This window comes from Nyctibius grandis, chromosome 15 (genome assembly GCF_013368605.1).
Source record: "Nyctibius grandis isolate bNycGra1 chromosome 15, bNycGra1.pri, whole genome shotgun sequence".
NCBI lineage: Eukaryota > Metazoa > Chordata > Aves > Nyctibiiformes > Nyctibiidae > Nyctibius > Nyctibius grandis.
In genome coordinates, this window is record NC_090672.1 from 3768657 (window position 1) to 3789149 (window position 20493).

Genomic DNA, 20493 nt, shown 5'->3' on the forward strand with positions numbered 1-20493 from the left:
GGCTGTTCCTCCTTTCTGCCCATGCCAGGACGAACTAGAAGCACATCTCTCCTACATGAAATCTTATTTTAGGCATGGGCACAGTCAGGGACATTCCAGGCGTGGGTGCAGCATGCTGCCAGGAAAGAGGAAGCTTCAGCCTGCAAAGAGAGGAGAAGCGATGCTCTACCCCATCCCTGGGATTCTGTAGACTCGCTGAAGTCCCAGTGGTTCTCGAATCCTCAGTTCAAAGCCCCTTGAGGCCACGCAGCCAGTGGGAAGCCTCTGCTTCAGCCACGCTGTCCCTTTTGGACCCTTTACAGCATCAGATCCTCTTCCACCAGGGCTGATGCACGGGTGCGATTTACAGCCCCTTTGCTCTAGTTAGTATCTTGGAGCAAAACACTCTTCTAACAAGTACGGGTGCAATGGCAGTAAATCTGTCAGTGCACCCTTAGCGTTACAGATCCAGGAGGCTTAAAACCAACAGGGACTGATTTAATTGTGTAATTTGACATTTCTCGTAACACGGACCAAAGATCCTCTCTAAGCACCGGCCGTTACATGCCCATCACCAGAGCAACTCTTCTTTTAGCTACACATCCCCTCATGTACTGGCCTTTGGCAGCAGAGAAGCCACCCCGGACCTGCTAAGGGGACCTGGTCGTTACTGCCCTCACTATGCAAATGGGCATCTCCTGTCCAGATGTCACTGTCCAGCTTCATCTCGAGACACTGGGTCTTGTTGGACCATTTTATGAAACACTAACTATTGACTCGTTGGGTCATAAGAGAGCAGATTTCTTTTTCCATTTCACATATTTTTATAAAGGTTAAATGAGAATTAACTTAAAACATAGCCCATGGCTTTGATTTGGCCTTGATCAGTGTTTTATTTGTCTTTTTCTCCCCAGGAAGACTTTCAAAAATTAAAATCTGGCTTCTGGCCAACCCTTGGGTGAGTGAAGAACTGTGCGCAGATTGCCATGCCTTGGTGCCTTTTCTTTTCCTCCACCCTACCTTGCTGCCTTTTCTTTTCCTCCACCCTACCTTGTTGCTTCTGGTTTTGTTCTGTACAAAGGCACAATAAACGTTTATCCATCACAGCCCCAAGGCTGAAAGTACCTGGGATAAACTTGGCAGTAACTTGGTCCTAACACTGCATTTGGCTCAGTGCTGACCAGACACCCTGAGACCTAGACGCAGTCCTTTGCTAGGTGACCGCTGGCAAATGGTTTCCCCAATCCCTGCCTCAGTTTCCCCACGTGCAGAATGGGGCGATGATAGACTTACCTCCTTTGCAAAGTGCTTTGTAAAAGCTTCTTTCTCTTTTTCTTCTGGCTCTGCTGACTTCTGGAGGGTGGAAATTTTTCGTTCCACAGCAGTCCCTGCGGCTCCACCGACCTCCTGCCTGCAGCTTGGCCTGTCCTGCATGCAACGGTGCGTGCAGGGAATTTTCTGTGCTTCCCACCCATTTGCTTCCTGGCCCGGGGTGCAAGAGGACTGCAAAGGTCACTTTGGGTCCCCAAAGGTGACTCTGCAGAGTGCACAGCTGAATTAGCCCATGAAGGGAGCCTCTTACAGCAGTCCCCTCTGCTACCATGGGGCTCTGAAAGCCACACTCAAGAGCGACTCGCCAAGGGGAGGGGGAGCGTGGGTGGGGTGCAGGGGCAGGTAAGGCGTCACCCAACGTGAGAGCAGCCCTCAGTCACCCACCTGTAACATGGGACCTCAGGGCGTCCCACGGCAGCGAGCGAGGGGGACACAGAGGCAGGGCTGGGAGGTGGCGGGAGGTGGGGGGACAGGGAAGGGGACACCATCGGGGTGCCCGTGGGGTGTGGGTGCTGGGGGCTGCAGGGTCCTGTCCCTGCTACTGCTGCCAGAGGAGGAGGGAGAGGAGGAGGGAGAGAAAGGCAGCAGAGCAGCAGCGGGCTGAGAGCCCCCTCCTGCGGGGTGCGAGCCGAGCTGCTGCTCCCTGGCTCGGGATGCACTTTCCCTCCCAGCACAGAGCCCATTCCCTGGCCCATCCTCCTGTTCCCACACTTGTGCAGCCTCTGCTGGCTCCTCACTCACCACCAGCACCTTCCACCCACTTCCCAGTTACCTCTCGAGAAGGAAGGAGGTTTTTTGGCTGTTCCTGGGGGACACTGCGCAGGCTCTCTCCTGCCCAAAGCAATGCCCACATCAGCCCAACCCACAGCTCTTGGGGAAGACCTGGGGCTAGGAGGACCCAGAGGGACCTTTCACTGCCCCAGTGCCACCCTGTTCCTGAAGCCAGCTGAGAACTGAGCTGGAGACTGAGACCTTTTCCCCAGGCGCAGCGGGGAAAGTGGCAACACGACCTTGGTGTGCCTGGCTTCTGTCTGCTCACTTACACTGGCTTGGTAAGACCAACACGTCAGGGCAGTGACACAACATCATCCTTGGGGGGAAAAAAAATTTTAAAAAAGGCTTTAAGTCATGCTAAACAGAATATTAATGGATGTACTGCTGGGAACAATCTGCACTGACCCCTGGACAAGCAACTGCCTGAACTCTCAAGCATTGTCCACCTCTAAAATATGGGATGCTCAGAACCACATTTGATTACAAGAGTCTTTACTGAAACATCTTTCCCTTCTTCACCCAGCTACCTGCAGCAAAAACATTGGCATCACACCATAACCTATGCACTGGCCAGTTCTTCTGACTCAGGTGCTTTCAAGGGAGCAACTCCCCAAAGGAAGGCAAGGAGGCTGGGATCTTCTCAGCGTCTTCCCCCAGTCACATTATCCTGACAGTTTTCTTTCTTTAAAAGCCAAAAGTCAGGGTAGAGGGATTCAACAAAAATCATACTCAAACTGGTGCATCAGGGTCACATCATCATAGGTGACCCCGTAAAAGGACAAGGTCCTGCTGAGGTAGTTCAGGTAGGCCCCTGTCCTACCAAACACATCCATTTTGAGGGGCATCTCCACATCACTGAGCCATGCAGAAAACCCTTTCCCATTCCGCAGAACGCTCCAGGAGAAGTTGTTCCCCAAAGTGCAGCTGTTGCTTTCTGAACCTGTCTGGTCAATGCTTCTGTACATCATGCTGAGGTAAACGTCAGCCCCAGATATCTCAACCTCAAAATAGCAGCAGCTAAAGTACAAACTCTTGTCAGACATCACTTGGCATCCGTGTTCAAATCCTTTGGGGTGATCTGGGTACAGCTGTTCCCATGGAGCAGAGTTGGTCACTTTGTTGTTGTCTCTGGTTCTGCATCACATGATAAGGGACACAGAAAAATAGAAAACAGTGGTTTTGAAACATACAAGAAACGTTTTTTGCTGTGAGGGTGGTCAACCATTGGAAGAGGTTGCCAAGAGAGGTTTTGGAGTCTCCATCCTTGGAAATATTCAAACCCAACTGGATATGGCCCTGAGCAGCTTGCCGCAGTTGACCCTTCTCTGAGCAGGGAGCTTGGACTCAAAACCTCCAGAGGTCCCTGCCAACCACAGCGATCCTGGACCCATCCAGGAGCATTCTCCATCCTGATTACCCAACATAGGAGCTTTGTATTTAAAGTCTGCACCTAACCACAGGAGCATTTTCTGTGACTGGTGGAAGCTACAGACATGCCAGGCTTCAGCCATGCACAATAAAAGTAATTAACATATGAAAAATCAAAGGCAAACTATGCAAGACACTCAAGAAAATTAATCTGAATTGATTTTTCAAGTGGATTAAGATAAGCCACATTAAACTTCTTTGTACCATTTTTATCAGAATTAAAATGACCATGACTCTGTTTAGTTCTTCTTAAATGAAAGTAAACTGAACTCCTTGTAAGAGTCTCCTACCAAGGAGTTTAATCCATAAACCTTTATTTAATTTGGATTTTCCTTCCTAAGCATCCTGATGAGTCTAAGCCAGTCCCTGAGGCTCTCTCTGCTGTCAGTGCTGCACCACTGCTGAAGGAGGTGTGTGTCCAAGGCAGGTGAGATGGGTTTCACTCTCTGCCTCCAGAAATCTCTTACCAAACTCCACCTCCCCCTAAAAGGGAGGTCAGTATTAACATCAAACCCAGGACTTACACTTGAGGAAATCAAATCACTCCTTGTCTTTGGTTGGGGGGCAGAGATGTGGTGGTTGGGTAGTCCATGGCAAGCACCATCATTTTGATCCCTTCAGTAATAAAAGGAAAGAAGTGATTGCTGCCCCAGCACTAACCATGGGCTGTGGTGCCCGGGGCTCGCACACCATGGGGACAGGGGCAACGGTCCCCGGCTATGCAGGAACCAGCTCCTCACGTTGTCCGGAGGATGAGGATCTGCCAGCCAGTGCTGCAGAGGTTTAATCCAAATGGGGGATTTTGTGAGCACATACAGATATGGGGCCAGATTCCATTTTCACGCTGGGCAACCCCACATCAGCGCCTCAGCACTTCGGGACACAACCTGGGGCTCGGGGTGCTTTTCACAGCACCCTGTGCTACCTCCAACTCATGACCACATACAACGATGGGGGACAGAGATCAGAAAGGACTCCCCGACCAGGATCTACAAGCAGTTCATGCAGAGCCAGACAAGAAGCGAGGGATGCGTGTCCGGTGTGATGAGACACGCTCTCGTGCCGCCTAGAGGCATTTGAGCTGTTTTGCAGGGCTGCCTCGACTGCTGTTCATACGAGAAATTATTCCTGCCTGAAAAGAGGAGAGAGGCCGGTTCAACATCCCAAGAACCACAGCATTCATGCTGGAGCCCCCATCTCTGCTGACATGTGGGGTGCAAAGCGCTTTTTGAGATTGACCCCAGCCAGCACAAGCCCTTCTCTTCATGGCTGCTGGCACCTGGTAGTTTTTCCTTTGCTGAGGAAACTGGGCTGATACATATAAACTGGTGGAATTTATGAGGCTCAGCCACATTACCTTGTGTAGGTACAAACTCAGACAGTTTATATATTGCTGCTCATGAGAATTCTATGGGGAACTTAAAAGGAGCCGGGATAGGGACACCGATAAAGCTCAGGCTTTCCACATACTAAATCATTGTCGGCTGACTGCTACTGTTTATCATTTTAAAGAAAGACCAGGACAAGGCCAAAGGGGAGAGGCAGAAGCCCCTGGTCTTTCTTGCCCTCTGCTCTAGGGTGGCGTTGGAGGGAGACTCAGCATCCCTCCTGGTCTGGGGAATCCCTCCCCTCTCCCTTTGATCATCCTGCTAACGCCTCATCGCAACCTGTCACTAAAGCCAGGCAAGAAACAGCGCTGTCAGCGCTGAAAACGTCTTGTAATCACCAGCATTTTCCCATTCCCTGTCAAGATGAGACCTGAAACTTTTCACCAGAAGATAAAGCAGAGTTAGCTCCCGGCCTGACCCCAGTCTCGGGGGACTCACCAGGATGGTGGGTTCATGCATCTGGTCTCGAGCAAGAGGAGCAGGGAGTTTGGTCTCTGTTGCTCACACTGCGAGTTCATGCCCTTTTTATCTGGCTGTTTCTCATCTCTCTAGGTCTGACAAGAAAGTCCTTCCTGCATTTGAAACACGTTCTTAAGGGAAGTTTTATCAGTATCTCTGAAAATTTCCAGTTTCAGCAAATAAAAAAAAAAAAATCAAGAAGTTACACTGTCACAGCAGCCAGCGTAACGTTGCAAATCCAAAGCGATGATCTTATCACAGAGAAAGGGCAGTACAGTGAGCTCTAGCCTTCTTCACATGCAATTTTCTGGGCCTTTCCTTTTTCCGCTTGGCCATAGCACCAAGCTGTTTACAAGCAAGCACGTGCCCTCAGGTGCAGCTCTGTAAAAATAAGTACAAGCAGATATCAGGCTCTATCATGACCCACCTGATTCGAGACAGTTTGTCCTTCAGCTCGATGCAAATGCTGGGAAGAACATCCACCTGTCTTCATTCAGCCCACACCCGGGGCTAAACAGTAACAGTTTTTCTCTCACCCAATGTCCCTTCCTCGACCAAGGAAGGGAATTGAGAAGAGGAGGGAGACTTATGGGTTTAAAGTTAAACAGATTTACTAAAATAAAGAAACCAATATCAATGACAACACAAAACACAAAATTATACTTCGCTATAGAGCTGCAGCAAGTTGCTGCAGGAATAGCAATTGTTGGGAATGAGAAAGAAGAAGGAGAGAAGAGAGAAGAGCAAAAAGAGCCCCCCCAATCACTGAGAATACTGAGGGGGGAAGAGAGGAGAGCAAAAAGAGCTCCACTCCTCCCCCACCAAGCTTTGCCTTTTGCAGTGAACTTGATGTTAATGCTATAGAATACACCTGTGGGCCAGCCTGGGGCAGCTGGATCAGCCCTTGATCACCATGGCTGGCCACAAACTGAAACAAAATCTAACAGAAACTTGCTTCTATAAATTTTATCCCATGAAATTCAGGCTCTCCCTGAATTCACAGCTCTCCTAGCCACAAAATAAACAAGAAGATTCACCAGTTTGAGGCTGCGATACTGTGCGTTTGAGGCACTTTGTGGGTGGGTATGGCACCCTGCGGCAGGCAGGGTGGGCACTGCTCTCCTGGCTCCACTACTGTGGAATCTCCTGCCTCCAGCTACTGTAGTGGGACCCATCTCAAACTACCTCACTTTTAAGAAGAGACACTTGGTGTGAGCAGGCATCCTCTCCAGTTTGAGCTTATTCTCAATGAAGGCTCATTTGTGCTCTAAGTGGATCTTTATCCTGTTCACAGCCATGCTCTCCTCCTCCAGAAAGGCCACTACCTCCCACTTGGCTGTCCCCACTGCCACCAACAGCAGCCTCAACCCTCCCATGAGACTTTCCACATCTGAGACAGATGCCTATGGGACAGAATTCACCCCTTGTACTGTCCTTCAAGACATCTCCTGCTGCCATCAGCCCCTTTCCACTCCAGGGCACCTCCCCTGCAAACACTGGCAGGTCCAATGCCTTTTTGGAAATGAAAAACTCACCAGCAGAGAGGCAGTTGTGGCTGCAGTAGCTTTGAAACAAGGGACTGAGGCCATTGCTTTGAAACAAGGGACTGAGGCCATTTTTCAAGGAAGTTTGTTACAAAGCTGGTCACACCAGGCAGCCACCGTGACTGTTTTGGTCCTTATAACTTCCACTGTGGCTCACGCTTTGCTGAATACGACAAGTGGTGTTGCTAGAAGCTCTGCCTGTGGTTCTCTGTTGATGCCCCCCAGGAGCCACCTGATAGAAATTCGGCAGAATTGTGACTATCATAATTTTACAGGGAGACAGATCATCTGTGGCGCCAACACCAAGCTGGGAGCAAACCCGGTTCTGTTCCGCCTTACCATGTGCTATGCTGTAGTTTGAGAATTGCTTTCTGAAGAGACTTCGGCTTCCAGTCGTACTCTAGGTGGGTCTGAAGAATTTCATTCTGTGAACAAACCAGAGAGCCATCACTGACCCACCTTCTCTGGGGTCAGAAGACCAAGGAGAGGAAACTCTCCGAGTCCTGTGGTAGACGTTGGATGCCCGGAGCTGGAGTCCTCTCCAGCAGAAAGGACCAGGTCACCATCCAACTAGGATGACTGCACCTTTTCTAACAGCACCAGAACTTCCCATATTGTCCAGCTTTGCCGCCTTCTCTCAAAGCCTGAGAAAGCTCTCTGCCAGCAGCAGGAAATAAAACATTTGTTAATAAGCAAACACAGGCGATGTGCCTGTAGGAATGCAATCCTGCCATCCATGATTTAAGAACATGCAGGAAGAGGAGTATAAAACAGCCACCCCATCCAGGCTTCTACCTGGAGGGAGGGAAAGCTGGAGAGGGATGGAAGAAAAGCTGCCAAGAAGTCAGTGCCCGGTCTCAGGGAACCGGTGCGTGGTCCAGCCCTGCCAGCTGCTCTAGAGCATCTCAGGCCAGGCGCCTAAAACTGAGTGAGAGGGATCCCAGCTGGGGTAAGGCCACTGGGGTCTCTGAAGACCTGGACTCACACCTCAGGCTGTTTGACCCACACACATCAGCAGAGCTTTCCAGGCAGCCGGAGCAGCAGGCGCAGTGCGGGATGCCCTTTGCACAGCACCGGCCACGACATCTGGTAAATGCGTGGGACCAAAAGTTTTATTAAACTTCCCATGCCCACACTGGCAGTGACCACTTGTTTTGGAAGCAGAGCCCTCCTCCTCCCCGGGGTGGGGGGAAGTAAATCCATACAGAGAAAGGACAAAGCATCGTTTTTCAAACCTCACTCTTTCCCACTTACCTGTCAAATGTGCTTCCAGGGTTACACCTAAAAGCATTTACCCTTCACTTACCCGGGCTGTTCACTCACGACCAGGTTTCTGGTTAGAGAGTTAAGTGCTCTAACCCGTGGCTCGGAAGCTCGGTGTCCTCCGAGGGGCTGCACAGCCAGTGGCTCCGCAGCTCTCTGCTCCCCAGGGCAGCTGGAGATGATCTGGGCAGGTGAGGCAGGACATCACCACCACCTCCTCCTCCTCAGCAAGCAGCACTCACCACAAATCTCATCCTTTTTGCTCTCCTGAGCACTGCCTGCTTTCTCAGAGTCATTCAAAACCAGCCTACATGGGGCAAATCTGAGTGCACCATCTGCTTCGCCTTCCCCACCGACAATGTCCTCCGGGCCAGCTTTGTCCCCAGGGAAGGTGCTGCCCTCGCTGCCCCGCACCGCAGGGATGGAACCCTGCTGCCCCAGGATTGGGGGCAGCTCTCCTGGGACAGGCATTTCCTAACCTCTCCCCACAGCCTGGCAAGGGGTGCTGTAATCTTGGAGGCCAGGAGGAAAGCAGAGCCACACCTGAGCTCCTCCAGCAACGCTGCAGCTTAACTCTTTCTGTCCTCGCCACAGCAGGGCGGCTCTGCGAGGAACCTGCCTGCTTGGCCCCACCTGCCCCCCCAGCCTTCCCACTTCCACCTCCATCACTCTCTGTGCATCTTCCTACAGCAGCTGGAGCTTTTTTCTCCTGTTTTAACCTCTTACAGAAAGTAGGAAACGTGAGGGAATGGTGGCTGGAAAGTACCAAAATGGGAAAAAATTACCGCCCTTTCCTATTGTTTTTTTTCTGACATGATGTTCACAGAAGTTCACTTTGGCAAAAGTTACTTTTCAAGCCGTTTTTAAGCAAAGTTCATTTCAGCTTTGCAAAAAAGTAATCTTACCAGTATTAGGTTTTGCCCATTACCCAGCGCAGTGCTCACGGATGGGGCTGATCCAGCTCCCTGATGTGCTCTTCCTCCGGACAGCCCTGTGCTTGGGTACAGCCTCGGAAGAGTCTGAGGAAAAAGGTGAGATTTGGCTTGATAATCACACTTAACACTTTTTTTTTAATTTTGTAAACCTGGGCTGGTTGTAGCTGAAAGTGGGAAGCAGATGGTTTCAACTACAGAGAGAAATTACGCCCCACTCAGAGAATGTTTTTCTGCATAAATTGTTGGGAAAAAAACCCCAACTCTCTCCTTTTTTTTAGAGCCAAGTCCTTCCACCACCCAGGGCACCCCAACGTGATCCCATGCAGTGATGCTTTTCATTTCCTATCCCATGCTCAAATCATCAACTCATTCCGAGCAGGGACTCGCTGCCCAGCTGAATTTCTCCAATCATTTCTTCTCTCAGAAAGCCAAAACCGAGCAAAACTGGTTCTTCTGCAAGCTCATGCAGCTAGGGAAGAGAGAAAAACACACCGATAAGCATCTCTGATGGCTTCGGGATAAATTTATATCTGATCTTTTCCCTAAAACAAAATATTTCAGTTATTTTCTCTCCTCAGCAATTGTACATTAAAACGAAAGTTAACGAGATGAGGATTAAATACCCTCAGGATGGGGAAATAAACCTTGACTTCTGGCAAGATTTGAGAGGGTTTTTTACAAAATAAAGTCACGTGAACAGCGGCGTAAACAGGTCAGCATGAGATTTCCCACAGCACTTTTTGTCTTAAAGCAGGTTTTACATGCAAGGGCAGAGGAGCACTTGCCCATCTCCATCCTGTGGTGTGACACAACAGAGTCCCGAAGCCACCAGACATCCTATAGCATTGTTCAGAAGATTTACTGTGACTGGGCCGGAATGAGGGACTGGCACTCTCCCACAGGGCAGGGGCGGGTGCCTGGGTGGGTGCCGGTGTGCCCAGCCCCGTGGCACCACTGCCTGTGGGTGCCGTGCTCTGTGCCAGTGACCATAGGGACAAGACCAGTCAGGACATGGAGCAGGTCTGAGTCATGGTCCTCTCTGTCCTCGATGATACTTTGGGGTGTGCAGAACTTCCCCACCTCATCCTGCAGCAACAGCCTGAGCTTGGGGCGTTTTGGGTGCTCAAGACCAGCCCACTGAACGCTGGAGGGGTGATAAAGGGATAACAACCCTGCATGCCAAAAGCTGGGCTCCTATCATAACACAGGAGAAACACAATGAAATGAAAAAAATTAAACTACCAGGGAGGGAAACATACAGGGGGCAATGCCAAGGTTAGCCAGTGTCACCTGTCACCTCCAGAGGTTACCCCCCAAGCAGCCTCCTCCAGCTCGTGGGTTCAGTGCAGCATTGGGAGATGAAGCCACAACTACCAACCCCATGTCTGGGGCACCCTGCAGCTCCCGACACTGTTGTGTGTCAAGGCGGATAGCAAGAATACTAGGCCAGGATATAAGTTGGTATTAATAAACATTATTCACCAGCAGACATTTAAAATTACATATTTTAACAGGAGAACTCACTGACCTCAGATAACATTTGGAGACCAGACCACAAGCTCTGCCCAGAAGCACAATAAGGGCGAGAGCGATGAACCCAAGGACCGGCTGCTCCCTGTTCCCCACTCCCCTCCCCATCCAGCACAGATGCACAGCACCAAACCTCCTTGCAGAGCTGCCATCCCAGAGGTGGACCTTGAACAGAGGACACATCTCTGTGATGATGCAGCAGCTCCTTATTTCCACTGGTACGGTTACCACCCATCAGCACAGGGTGCATCGAGCAGGAGGCTTGGAGAATAATCCACTTCAAATTCATTCTCCTGCTCCAGTTAGGATTCATTTCCAGCAGCTCTGCCTGAAAATACCAGTCAGCACCAGCCTGCAGGGTCCCTCGCCTTACTGGTGGTCACCTGGGTCACTGAGGCTCCCACAGAGGAACTGGGGGAAGAGGCTGGTGCCTGCTTGGCCATGAACAGGGCAAGAAACAGTCCCGTTTGTCCCCTATCCAAATTTCCCAACCCACTCAGCGCACTGTGTTACAGGATTTCACACACTAGATGTCAGCAGAAGAATAAAAATAACGCAGAGACGTGTCTGGTCACCAGCCTGAACCTGGCAGCGGCTTCCACTAGGCCACTGAAACTCACACTCGTGCAATCTGAGACCAATAAACCCATTTGCTGCAGCAATAACCAGACTGGGTGGAGGGTGGCAGGGAAAAGCCTCCCAGGGGAGAGCTCTTGGGGCACCTGCACGAGTCCTGGACGGGGCAAGGTGCAAGCCCCGACTGACCCGTCTGCGTCAGTAAACCCTGAGATACCCACAGACCACCAAAACAGCATTTATTTTGCATGGACGTTTTCAGTGGTGAGGGTTTGGTGGGAGGATGTGCTGCTGGCCCAGGGCCCAGCTTCTCCAGCACAGCCGATTTAACCCACCAGCACTGCTCCCCTGCACCCACCCTGTTGAAGACGGGGATTATGCAACGTGGCCTGCAGGTAGGACCTGCCCTTTGCTCCACCAGCAGAAGAACAAACTACAGCATAAAACACCTTTCTGTACACCAGGAGAAATGGTCCCCGCACTATCAGCTTATCTTTATAGTTGTAGCAATAAAAGCAGACCACGGCCCTTGCAGCAGAGGGGATTGGATCTGCGTGATGAGTGGCCCCAAGGCTTTGCCTGCCCTTGCTGAGCTGGGGTGTTACGCTCTTCCAACAGCTTTTACCCACTTTTTGGACAGGACTGAGAGTTTTGAGGTCTGTGCTGGCCTCTTTGTACAAGAGCAGGAGAATGGATCACCAAGCCCTGGGAAAACCTCTGCCTCTAAAATCCGCCCTCGCACCCTACAGATCCAGCCATGTACATTTGTTGCTCTCTTCTTCTTGACTTTGGGCCACCTGCCCAGTCTGGGCACTGAGCATCTTGCAGCAAACCCTGAAACATCCTTGTGGGGTTCCTAAACCCAGAGGTGGGATGCAGCCAAGGGGTCCCCTTCAAGTGACACTGGTGCTTTGCGATCCCCAACACTTTAGGGCATTCGTAGCTGTCCTTCTAGACCGTGCTCTTGCCATTAGCAGCTAAACCAGGCAAAATGGCACCACACGTAGGGTAGAGGCAGCCTTTCAAAGACAGAGCCCCCCAACATCAGATTTGCTCTCCTCCTTTGCCCCAAGCCACCTCCATCACTCTGGAAAACATGAGTCACTACTCACCCCCAAATTCCTCCTCCCGGCTGATGCCCTGGAGATGGATGGGCTCTGCGGGCTCTCCCACCGATACCTCTCCCAGGCAATCGGTCTCCCCTTTCCCAGGGTCTAGGATTTCAGACCCTCCCCATCCGAGGCGAGGTGTCTCCCTGCGCACTGACCCTGCAGGACACAGTTCAAAGCCTCCAACAGGAAAAACAGGAAAAGCCGCCCCTGCTCTCCCCGTTGACATAGTTTCGGTCTAGTTCCTGGTGTCAAAGGAGGTATTCTCCTCCGTCTGGACTTGTGGGCCCTACGCGCTGCCTGGTCCTGCTCCGCAGATGCCAGGAGGCTCCCAAGGGAGGACAACCACCATCGCATTCAGGTGTGGCCCCGTGTCGGGGAGCTGCTGGTGGGTGCCATGAATCCCTGCTGGAGCAGGTTTGGGGCACCGACACTCTGCCCCGCTCCAGGAGACAAACTCCGTGTTTTAATTGGGACACACAAGGGGAAATATTTCTTCTCCTCTCGGTGACTCAGCACACCCCAGGGAGACACTGGAGCCCATTAAGCATCTCCCGACCGCCAAGGTAGCAGCAAGCAAACAGCGCAAGGCTGCAGGGTGTGAGACGAAACCGTCTGCTGGGTTTACAGCCAGGAGATGGTGACTCAGCCCACGCAGGGCAGCGATATATGGGAAGCATGGAGCCTCGGTGTCTGCAGCGCTGGGATGGCCTCCAGCACCATTGCATTGGTGGGGCCATGGCAGTGTGGGGAGCCCAGGCACTTGGGCACGTCCCTGGCACATACATGGAGAGCATGGTCCCGCCACCACCAGCTTCTGGCTCTGGGGAGGGACAAGGAGAAACCCAAATCCAGGATCCTCCACTCTGCTCCATCCGACATGCGAGGTACCATGCAGCAGTTAGGCAGAAGTTTGGAAACGCCTCCTGCAAGAGGTCTGTCACCATCCAGACCACCCTTCTCCGCCCATGTCTCACCTCCTGGCTTCCTCACTATCAGCAGTTACCATCTATTATTCTCCCCCTGGCCCAGCCCCAGCCTCAGGCCAAGAGGTGGGGAGCAGATTTCCATGACATAGAGGAGGCTGCATTTCCTGTTGAGCAGGTTCATGGCTCTGCTCATCCGTGGGGTATTAGCTCGTGCACCCAGGACAGAGCAGGGCAGCACCCAGGGAGGGGACCCAGCCCGTCTGTCATCCCTGGGTCATGTGGAAGGGTGACACATTGGCCAAGTCACGGCACAGGTCTGAGCATCCCCCTGAGCATGGGGTCAGCACAGCATCCTGGCCAACACCATGCCTCCAGTGATTGTATCCCGTTAAAACGTGCCCCAGCGATGAACCACTAATCCCCTGGAGATCAGGAGCTGTGCCACCCCCGCCAGGGATACAGGGGATGAGTGACACCCCCCCAGGACCCTGTCAGACTACAGGCTCCCCGAACCAAAGCCTCAGCCTCCACAGGCTGCACTAAACGCCTTATAAATGCCATCGCTGAGATCCCAGCCCCACTTCCAATCCCTCACCTACTGATTTCCTCCAGCTGCTTCACGTATGATTTACAGGAAGCATTTCAGACCTGAACAGCATGGGCCTGGTTTGCACTGATGAGCGGGAGATGCACGGAAGCGGGTGCGAGGCAGCCCATCTGAGGAACAGGGCCCGCAGCACTGCCTTTGAAGAACCTCACTCTGACTTCTGGCTTCTCAAAAACACAACCACAGAAAAGAATTTTTCTCTCCAGGGCTCATCTGGCAGGGTCCTTGCTCTGAGGGCACAGCTTCCAGCAGAAAAGCAAGAAATTCTTCCAGTTCTAACACTGCAACTCCCAGGGGCAGAAGCAGCACGAAGTGGGCGCATGCAAAGGTCCCCCCTGGCCCCATCTGCCACCACCCATCTCTCCAGTTACCATCAGTCCTACCTTCTGAACACTCCAGACGCTTTCCCAACTGCAGTTGCAGAAGATGCTCCAGTTCTTTCATGCCTTTTGCATACACCAGCTCTTTCCCACATCTCCTTCCCATTCCTTACGCTGCCATTTGCTGGGTCTGTCACCAAATCCATCACCATCACACATCGATGGACATTTCCTGTGGGTCACGGACATCCTATTGTTGGCCTCATGCTCAGCCTCCCTGTCCAAGCACATCTGTCCCAGCACTCAACAGCATCTGTCCTTCAGAAACCACTTCCACAGAGCATATCCACCCGGGACTTTGTGGCATTCACCACACATCGACACAGGCCAGCGTGTCCTCAGTGTTTGCAGGTCGGTTGATCTATCATCTGCACCAGCTTCATGACCAGACTGTAACAGTGCCCAGGTCACACCCAGACTAACAAGGCGCCTGTCCAAGGATGCTCTCAGCATCTGAGGCTGCTGATATTTCCCTCCCAGATGGGGTGTAGCCAGTCCACCCAATGAACTGGAGATATTCTCCAGGCCTGGTGGAGCACAGAGCCATGGTACGACTATGAAGCCTAAGCCAGCATAAATATGATGGTTTGGACCAACTCAAACACCCTCTTCCAGATCAAAGCAGCTGTGAACAAGCTGGAGACAGCAGGGACACGTTGGTCCCACTATAGGATCGTGCAGCGTAGTCAGGAGAGGGTCCTGCAGCCCCTTCCACCCCTCTGCCTGGCAGGGAGACATGGAGGGCCTTGCTGAGAGCTGCTGTCAGCATCAGTCAGGGTGACACTGATTGTGCCTCCGCTCCTGCCCTGCTCTGTCAGGGAGGCGAGGATCAGAGCGCAATGCCCGACACGGAGAAACACCCTTTCCCCTTCCAACCCCCACCACGGGGCAACGCAGCAGTTGCTTCACGGCTTAATGTGAACCAGCTTTAGTAAATATAATGAAATCATAAAAAGAGGGGAAATCTTAGCACTCCCACACCAAAAGAGCTGGAGACTCACGCGACTGTACTTTCCCCTCAAATAAACTGCCGAGAGCAGTGGATGGACCCTGATTCCCATGGGAACTCGTCCACTTGCTGTTTATCTTGAATGCAATAAAAATGATATTAAAAATAGACTGTGGAGTAGAACCAGCAGAAAAAAATTCGACACCTGATGCTGCTCCTCTCCGTTGTCTGAAATCCAATAGCTGAGCTCTGGGAACAGGCATGTCCGTGCGATTACAGCTCAGACACTCCCAGACCTTGTCTTGAAGAGGAGCTGAGACCAAATTATACTTCTAAAGAGCTGAAACATTTTTTGTTGGTTCTTGAAGCAGCAGGTATGGCGCTGCCATCTCGCCCGGGGACCACAGCCGCTTTGCTCTGTTCCCCGCTCAATGGGAAGAACAGACGAAAACACCCCAAACCACAAGGCATTAAGGTATCGCAGCAAACAGCAGCCTTATAAAAACCTAAATGCTACAGGGAAAGCCTGCTTCTGTAATATTCAAACACTGTCCAAAGTACATAAAAGAGGGAAAGCTGTTGTAAAACGCTGTTTGAACCCAAGTGCCAGGTGGCCGGAGCCGTGCCGTGGCTCCTGCCGTGCCCCAGGCAGGCTGAGCTGTGCAATGCAGACACGTTTCCAGACTGGCTCCCTGAAGGAGAATTTTGGAGTTAAGACTGGAGGGGGAAAAAGCAGCAAGCTTGGAAATCCCTGCAAATCAAAGGTGGGGAGGGAGCGAGGTGCTAGCTCATCCTTGCACCGAGACTGGGGTTCGGGTCTGTATCGAACACCTCTCTGCAGTTTTGCCAGGCAGCACCTTTGCTGTCACAGAAGTGATGGTTTTTTCAGTCATCATTCACTTTTACTCCTTTTTACAAGTTTTAGTAACACTCCCATAAACAGGTTTTTAATGCAATCCTTTTTCTCTGACACGCTGCATGTTAAAGATTAGCAGAGGCATTTTATTGCAGGTAATAAAGAACTCTGATGCCAAATATTTTAACAAGCCAAGTGCTCCATGGGAAAAGCCCAAGGGGCTCCAAATGCATTTCTGCTCTGCAGTCTCTGTCACGGAGAGGGGGAAAAGATAGGGAGATTTCTGGGAAAATATCTCAGATTTTATCTATTTTTTTTGGAAAAGAAAAGAACAACAAAGCCACAGCAACTCCAACCACATTCGCCACTCAGCACTGCTGAACTCAGGAGCAGTTACCTGCCACTCTTTCCAGCCAGGCCTTTCCCACGCTCGACGCAGGGCTAGCTGTTCCCCCCAATATCTTCATGGATGTGTTCAAGGGAGACACTATCTTTTAAGAAAGAGTGAATTTAGGTTTAGTTTTGGGGAGCTGCAGTTTATTCTCCCCAACACATCCTCCCAGATGGAGGGAACAGGCAGCACATCGATGCCACAAGCATCGGGACGAGCCCGCCGAGGGTGTTTTCCTCCCCGATGGATGCTGCTGGCTGGAGGCACCACATCGCCCTGGCTGCAGGCAGCCTGGATGAGGAGGTGGTGAAACCCAGCAGCAGAACAGCACGTCGTCACGCCACCCTCGTAAAATACAGCAGAGAAAGTGCCGCTTGCCGGGGCACGGGGGGACCCCCAGCCCAACGACAGCCGTGGAAATGAGCTTCGGCTACTGTTTGGTCAGAGCATGTCGGGCTCTAATTGGGGACAGCTGGGGAAAGCGGGGCTTGGCAGCCCTGCCCGCTGCTCTCCGCAGCCTCCGCGTTTCCCTGATGTGCCCACTTGTTCATACACCCAGGATCCCTGACAGGTACCACATGGGGAGCATCCCCCGCACAGCATCCCCCGCCCGGCCCCAGCGTGGGGGGGGAACACGGCGCTGAACATCACGTGGGACTCACAGAGGAGAAAACAGGGCGACCGCCATCCTGAATGTGTTCGGGGACGGACACGCCGCCCCCGCGCAGGGTCAGGTTTCCATGCCTTGGCTTGCTTTCAGAGCAGGGCCGCAGCCTGAGAAACCGGGGGGGGACACGCGCACACGAAAGCGGCCCACGCTGTCAGCAGAGCAGCTGCCAAAATTATTGCTGCCCACGGATTGAAGGGGAAGAGCCTCGTGCCGTTCCCCAGGAGCCCAAATCCTTTTTCCCATCCCCTTTCCCCTCTCTTCCCCCACACACCCGTCCCTCCTGGCCAAGGCAGAGCGTTGTGCAGGGGCTCGCCCAGGCTGGCCCGCGAAGGGTTTGCACCGTGGCCCCGTGGCTCCTCTCACAGGCAGGGGAAGGGGTCACACAGAGCAAAATACACATTTGCAAGCAAGAAATGCTCCTGCTGATATTGCCTGCAAACCAGGCCAGCCCAGGGCTGTAGGACGGGCTCACAGAGACTCGCAGAACGTGGACACCCCACCACAGAGCCACGAGGCCCTCGGTGCCCTCCCTCCTCCTGCAATCCCCACCAAAATGAGCAGAGCGGTTTCTTCACTTTCCCATGACCAGATTCCCCCGAAAAGAGCAGAAAATACATATGCTGACAGTAATTAATCTGACAAGAAGTCAGGAGACACTGATTAACTGTCTCATATCACTGGGGATCATGGATAATTGTAAAGATAGACTGCTTTACAAAATTGGCAGACAGTCTCAGTGCACATTTAGAAGAGATCAAGGGAGAGATAGCCACGTTTGTACCTTGGGATTCACCACAGTCTCCCAGCAGTGATTCCCCACCGCTGCTGGCACACACACAAACACCCTCACACCCCGTGTGTTGGTTTGCAAGGCTCCCCATCCTGCTGGGCTGCCAGGCAGATGTGCCTGACCCGCTTTGGGCAGCTGCCCTGGGCGAGCGTGGGGACGGAGGCACACTCCTGGGAAGGGGAAAGGCATTTCCAAATGCTCTTAGCACTGGCCCACCTCTGCTCCCAGTGAGGTGAATGATCAGGGTAGGACAGAGGAGTTATTCGGCTACTGACCTCCTTCAGCAACAGTTCCCCAGGGCCCAGGTCCCTCTCACTGTGACTCTCCGGCTGTGACCCCGAGGGTCTCCCTGCTCAGCAGATTGGAGCACCTTCCTAAGGCCTCTGGAGGGTCATTTATCTCCTTTCACAGACTAATTCAGGAACTTCCACTAATGCCATAGATACATACATATATATATGTATATAAGAAGGCAGCCACAGCCCAGCATTGCTGCAGCCAAGTTTTTTTGGGAGCAAGTCAGCATCCACCAGCTTCTCTGCCATCCACGTCCTGCATCACAGGTCTCTACAGATGGCTCTGATTAAGCAGATTTGTCTCAGTACCTAAATGGTAGTGAAAATGCTTGGAAGTCATATTAAATGACACCTTTTGTTAAACCCTCAGTACCTGCTTCAAGCCAATCTGAGGAGCTCATAAAAATCCACACATTGTGATAGCAGAGCAATGCTTGCTGCTTTTCACATTGACTCTAGATAGGAGATGCTCTGAAGGTGGACTCTGAAGAGTTGGGCTGTTTGGCCACCTGTCGAGAGCAGCACAATCTGGGAAATGGAAGAAACAGCGTCCTTGAAGAAGAGCAGACCGTAGATGATGAAGCACTTACATAATGAACATGAGCAGAATACAACAACTAACCCTCAAAAGAGCACAAAATGGGAAAGCGTTGTCAGGAAAAAGGTTTTCCAACAGCATGAAGTTGCATCCTGGAAGGCCATCAAGAGCCAGGACAGGAAGGCAGAAGAAGGATCACAGTGCGCTGTCGGACCTCATTGCAAAGCCCAGGGAGCTCAGAGGAGCCACAGCTGGAGCCCAGCACCATCACTGGACACTGCAGAGATCTCACTCCTTATGTTCAATGCAAAGTGCCCGAGACACCCGTCTTCACAGCTTGAGGCCAGCGATCGCCAAGCTGCCAGGTTCATGCATAAGAGAAAGGTTGTCCTTGGGAAATCACCCTGCACTTTCCTGCAGGACCTCAGACCCTGACCTGCGCAACAGGCACGGTGCCACCTGAGCAGATGGCCCTGCATCACACTACAGAAGCTATCGCTGCCGGTGGGACAGCTCACACACTCAAAAAGGACCCGTCCTGCTCAGACAAGCAAAGCACCGCTCGTGTTTCTTTTTGCTGGGGCAAAGGCAGGATTTCCACCCTCAGGTCAAACCTGCTAAACTAACCCCAAGACCTATCTTCCAACTCTCAGCACCGCTCACTAAAACAGAGCTCGCTGGTCGTTGGTAAACTCTTGCTGAACTTTTCAGAGGAAAACACGCCTTCCAGACGGGCCTGGAAAACAAGGCGTTTGGAATCCGAGCACATCTTTTGCATCCACACAAAACTGTACAATAACTATAAACACTGCCATACTGCACAGAGCTGTCCTCAGCCCAGAGCCCTGGTATTGGGGTTTGGGTAATTTACATTAACTAAGGTGGTTTTGAGGATCCAGTATCATCCAAACTCCCACTGGTGCTACAAAGGGACATTTTTGTTTCCATGGAATAAAACTAGCGGCCAGATTTTTAATTGCCAGCAGATGGCAAGAGGAACCGTACAGGAGCTTCCCACACAATATAACTTGTTGCACTGAATTAATTGGATCCAAACGAGTTTGCACTTAGTGATGGTCTCCCCCGCAGTCCAGTGCTTCCAGTTTGCCACCACCTTCGCAGCCGGGGAGCTCTGGGGTCTGCCTGCACGCACCAGCTACCGAGGACAGCCCTCTCCACGTCCCATGTGAGATAATGCACACATGGGACATGTATGCCTATGGCAGCTATCATGACTACACATAAATGTATTCTCCCCAAGATTCAAGCTAACACAAAATCCTGAAAGACGTGCTAGGGGACAGAATGCAGACTCTGATCCACCCAACCTCAGCAAAGCACTCAAGCACATACTGAATTTTGGATGCATTCCTAATCCTCCACTAAGCGCAGGAGCCTGCAGCACAGACCTCCATCTGCTGCTGAGTTTGCCTTCCACTGTTCACCGTATTTGATGGTTCAGTTTATTCCCAGGTTCAGGAGGGTGTGTGATGCTTGAGCCATCACTAGCAGCTACTGGAACAAAATCCACGCTCAACTGCCCACCTGAGATCTAGCAGATACCCTGCTTTTAGCTGCCAGTACAACTTACTTCCTGATCATTTTTTCTGGTAGCAGTAGATGTACGAAGTAGACACTTAGTAACCCATCTGCAACCACACATCATCCTTTTGGGATAATCCATAAAGACTTTGCAGCCAGTATCTGTAATCCCACAACCCATCCCCAGCTCCTGCACCACCACTGCTTTGGCTACGTCTTTAGGGGGAC

General features: G+C 51.9%; 1 long non-coding RNA gene across 1 annotated transcript; it reads right to left on the bottom strand.

Moving 5' to 3' along the window:
- Positions 1-2605: 2605 nt before the first annotated feature.
- LOC137670586 (uncharacterized) lies at positions 2606-15306 on the bottom strand. Its single transcript, XR_011049319.1, has 6 exons — positions 15235-15306; positions 9073-9186; positions 7244-7329; positions 6896-7136; positions 5340-5741; positions 2606-3219 (listed from the first exon to the last, which is right to left on the bottom strand). It is a non-coding gene; the product is annotated as an uncharacterized lncRNA (long non-coding RNA).
- Positions 15307-20493: the final 5187 nt, after the last annotated feature.